Here is a 5717-nt window from a genome sequence, read left to right on the forward strand (position 1 = left end):
AAACACACCCTACACGCACAATATAAACAAAACACTACACACATAAAGCAATACAAACTCGATGGTCTTTACACGCAAATATATACTGTCACACTGTGTGGGGTAAATTTTCACAGTGGAAACCGTAAAATTATAAGTTGTTTTATGAAACGATTATGAAACACAAAATAATTCACGAAACTGTAACAGTAAATATACAAAACAAACCAAAAACATTGCCTTTGGCCAACAAGCATTAGGCTATAATTATTAAATGGTAGTGATTGTAATGCTTTTTAAACATTTACTAGGCCTACATGTGATATTTGTCCCAGCTAAACACTGCTGCATAAAAACAGGCCAATGTCAGCTGACTGTGAGTTCTGTAACATTCATGAAACGAAAGTGAAAGTTCTCACTCAGGAGAAACGGGGTGTTTCTGTTTAGGGAAATTGTGTGACCCTTCACAAGACTGACTATTAAAGCAATTAATACGGTGTTTAATTCAATAGAACATCTAAAACGGATGCATATTGGTTCTTAAATTAATATTAAATGTGTTAATGATAATTATGTGTGATGTGTTAATAATGTTTTTTTTAAAAGCACTGTCGATCACAAAAAGAGAAAAGTGTAATAGGCTACGTTATATAGGACAATATATTCTATGCATATATATATATACACACACACACACACACACACACACACATGCATATATATATTTAAGAAAAATATGTTATATTCATATATTAAATACATTTATCCTATATAATATAAATTATATTAATATAAATGTAAACATGTAAATACATGTAAATATTTTCAAAATATATACTGGATGTGTGTGTCTTTATATATAGGCTACAAAATAAATATACACAGTACACACACATATATTGTGTAAACAAAAACTTTTATTTTGGATGCGATTAATCGCAGCACTAATTTTTATTTAGTAGTATTTATGATTTTTAAAGTGCAAATATAGCCCTTCATAGACTGAATATTAAAGCAATTAATTAAATAAAGTGTGTGCTCTGTTTGATGTGTCTTAATATTAATTTCATATTGGTCGGAATGTGAAATAGCCATGCATTTATCAGTTTTTCTTCTGCAAAAGAGAAAAGTGTAATATATAATTATATATAATATATAAATATATTCTGTATATATTAGTATTAATTATTATTAAAGTGTAAGTATGACCCTTCACAGACTATTAATATTAATTAATTAGCGTGCAGTCTGACAAATCCTCTTAAAATGGATTCAAATAGGTCATTTTTAGAAATATTATATAGCCATGTGATTATTAATAACATGTCGAAATGATAGATAGATAGATAGATAGATAGATAGATAGATAGATAGACAGATAGATAGATAGATAGATAGATAGATAGATAGATAGATAGATAGATAGATAGATAGATAGATAGATAGATAGAACTCTATTTCCTGCCAGCAGGTGGCGCTCATGTACATGTTTTCAGTCAATGTAACGTTGCATAAGCTTTGACCCAGCTAGGCAGCAGAGTAAAGGCCAAGAAGACTCGAGAAGTCATTAATGAGAGGTTGGGATGTTTGTGCTTTTTAGACCTTGTTTGATGGAAGCTATGCACTTATCTTTAAGAACAAGAGAAGCACAAAGCACTGAATCTGTCACATAAATGAGAACAAGACCTAAACAGCAGTTTCTGCATCACCAGGTATCGTTTTACTAACACCTTAACTGAATGTCAATTTGTAGCCCTGTTCCTGATTTTTATTTATTTATTTTTGTATATGGAGTTTGGTCTCTCGTGGTCCTTATAGTGTGGGATATTTCACTGCATACAGTCTATGGTATCTACAGTAATAATCTGAGGAATATCAAAACTGTTTCCTGTACTGTAATTAAGCACAGCTCTCTCTTGGTTACATACGATTTTTATTTACAGGTCCGAGGTCACTAAAATGTAATCATAATGCAATTATGTGAGTTAAGTGAGCTCATGTCACAGCTGTAATCTGTAAGGTTAAATTAAAAATAACATTCATAGTAAGTACACTTGGCATGCTACTCACAAAGAAGTCATAGTGAAGACTTCATGTTTTTAATCAAACTAAATCAGATAAGTCTGACCTCCACCTCTGTATCAACTCTCAGCTCTCTTAACATGTCTATGAAGCCTAATTCAAGGTTTCGTGGGTCAGTCTGGGGAATTTCCTCAACTTTGAAAGTGGAAATTAATCTTCTGCAATATTTTGTAGAAATGCTTTGGTTACGGCGGTCACTCTCTGACCTTTGCGCTCAGAACCAAAAGTTCTAATCTCAATCTAGCCTCAGTGAGATTGCTTGACACTAAAGCACCCTTTCACATTTAAAAGTGATTTGTGGAAATGTTTGCACTGAAAGTCCATGACCCATGAAGTTGAATTTGAGCTGGTCATACATAACATCTTTAAAGAAAAATAAAAGTTTCTTAAAAATCTGAATAAAAATAAATACATCACAAAAAGAGAAAAATCTAATTTATATCTAAAATATGTTATATTATATCCTTATATTGTATATTTTCATATATTTTAATTGTACTAATTTGTTAAAATTATACAAAGTGGGGTTAATTATACATTGTATAATATATAATTTAAAAATGTGTTTTTCATGTTACAATTTTATTATTATTATTATTTAAAAAAAAAAGGTTTCTTCAATGTCTGCAGTCATAATAAGAGAAATATGTAATATATCTTTACTAATTAGTTTATTAAATATTTAATTGTTATAATTTGAATAAAAAAAATTTATTTGGTTAATTTATTAATATTATACAAAGCAGGGTCAAAAAATACTGAGACCACTATACTGTATAATAATGTATAATATATAATATTTTTCACAAAATGATATATAATAAATCATACTTCCTTTATTTATTAGTTTAAGTTTTAATTATTATAATTTGAATATATAATAACCACTTTCACATTAATATTTAATTTCCAATCTACTCTCAGACTTAATAATTGTTCTATTTATTAAAGTAAATTGAAAAATCTTCCATGAAAAGATAAAACTGAAAACTAAAACTTGATTGACTGAGCTTGCATGCATATTCAAGGTTTTCTCATATCATGAACAAAACCTTACATTATGAAAGGTCACAAGACACATCTGTCCCAGCACTGAACTTGAAGTACCAGTCCATGTATCATGCCATTAAGCCATGAAACGTTAACTCCAACATAAGTTAAGTGTGAATCAATTTTAAGCTCTTTTATGCTCTGTGGCACGAGGTCAACACACCACCAGTTGCCCGCGATCAACAACAGGGCTCAGTGAGCTCTCTTAATGAAAGAGAAGTTCTTCTGCCAGCTGTCACATTTCTGGTGGCCTTTGAAGAGGGGGCTGCTGGGAAATGGGAGGGAAGGAGGAAGGGGGTCACAGCTGCAGGGCAACTGCAGATCAACCACAGTGAGTGAGCTGAAGATGTCAGAGAGAGAGACAAAGGTCACAACCCCTGAGGCTCTGGCACAGACTTCAAGAAGCTCACCTTCACCAGCATCCAGCACAGGGGAGAGAGTGAAACAATGGAAACAAAGAATATCTCCAGCACACAGCACTGATTAAAGAGGCCAGACCAAGACATGTGTTAGAGTGATTTTACCACAGTTAATGGCTATTTGTGTTCATACAGAAAAATGCCTTCAGATGGGGGAAAAACCTTAGATGGGGAAAAACTGCTATATTGCACAGCCTCTAGTGGCTTATTGCTCATTTAAAATAAAGTTGATTTCATTTACACAGGCTTTTCACAATGTACCTTGTTTCAAGCAGCTTCATGTTAAAAAAAAATATATATATATATAGTAATCGCAACAAACAATCCGGGTTGTGTTGCAGATAGATGGATAGACAGACAGACAGATAGATAGATATTGAACAACTAAATGAACAATTAAACAATACATAGATACATAGACAGACAGATAGCCATTGAACAACTAAATGAACAATTAAATAATACATAGACAGATAAATTGATAGATAGACAGACAGACATTGAACAACTAAAACAAATGATCAATACACAGACAGACAGACAGACAGACAGACAGACAGACAGGCATTGAACAACTAAATTAACAATCGAACAATACATAGATAGACAGTTAGATAGACAAACAGATAGACATTGAACAACTAAATGATCAATTGAACAATACATAGACAGACAGACAGACATATTGAACCACTAGATATTGAACAACTGGATGAGACAGACACAGACAGACAGACAGACAGAGCCTTGTCTCTTGAATGGCAAATTAACATTACACAATTATTTCCTTGTCAAAGACCAATTTTGTCAGGAAGCCGTGAGAATCGCTGCAGCAGATGTAATTAAGCACCTGTGAATGAGTGTTTTCTCCACCAGCAGCTGTGGATTCTGATGGATTCAGGTTAAACATTGACCCAAGAGGCCGTGCTGCGACGCAGGAAATGCACACAGCGGCTCCAAACCTCCATCTCAACCTGCTGAACCTTGCTGACCCGAGTACTTTGTCTTCCTGGAAGACCAAACCATTTCCTTTGTGTAGTGGGCTGTAGTTAAATTTGAAGTAGATTTCTGGGCCGCCTCCAAACCCCCCGTCCACCGGCACGGTCCAGGATATCAGAGGATGTGAGACAGACAAACGGCCGTTTGTGCGCTTTAAACGCTGACCTCGGCTCAGACGTGGGACTTGTGCATTTGTGCTCTCCTCTGTTTTGAAGCCAAAAGGAAACCAGGGGTTACTGGCAGTTCAAGCATGATAAGCATCTCTGGATGGAGAAGTTCACATGGAGGAAAGGTTATGTGAAGTTGAAAAAAAAGAAACCTCATTAGAGAATTAAGGAAGGGGAAAGGCGGCAGACAAAAGCCTCTCCTTCAAAAAGATCCTGGAAGTGGAAACATGCAGTGAAATGTAAAATCAATTTACAGCAGCCCCTAAATAAGTTTGACATATCCGTCACATTTAAAAATGGTAACAAAATATACAATTTTCCCTTTTCTGCATTTTTGCATGTATTATACAGTTCTATTGTTTTCTATTGTGCAATTTAAAACTTAAATTCATTCTGTGACTTGTTGATTTTTTTTAATCTTACAAATGCATGTATAGGACAAAGGGCAAATGTCATAATCCATATGCATGCAATGCGACAATTTTGGCTCAAAATATTTATTCTGACATTTGTTTTAAGTAACCCGAAAGGAAGTGCAAAATTGAGATCAATGCATTTCTCTCACAATGGTTGGCCAAGGCAATTTACAAAATAGAAGCCAACTACCTGTTTTCCCATAATTATGAAACAATGTTTTCCAAATCCTCCTTACCATCTCTTTCCTGCTATTGTTGAGAACTGGCAGTCATGCAAATACCAGTTTGGAAAGTCTTTTTATATATTGCGCTCACTTACACGGAGATGATTGTCACGATGAATGCAGGTGGTAAGTGTTGGTTAACCCCTTTCTCACACCCACTTGCTCTGCGATGCTCTGTGTATCTGAGCAGTAAAAAAAAAAAAAAAAAAATCATAATAAAAAGCTTGTTTTCGACTGGTCCACTCATGTTCATCTGTAAAACTGAAAAATGTCAAGGGTTAAAATTTTACCTCTGACCTCATTGTAAGGTTATTTATTAAAAAGGGCTGTAACTTTGCATATGTAAATATAGGCAACAGATGACAAACCTTCATTCAGTTC

The sequence above is a fragment of the Barbus barbus genome, assembly GCF_936440315.1.
Source record: "Barbus barbus genome assembly, chromosome: 47".
Classification (NCBI taxonomy): domain Eukaryota; kingdom Metazoa; phylum Chordata; class Actinopteri; order Cypriniformes; family Cyprinidae; genus Barbus; species Barbus barbus.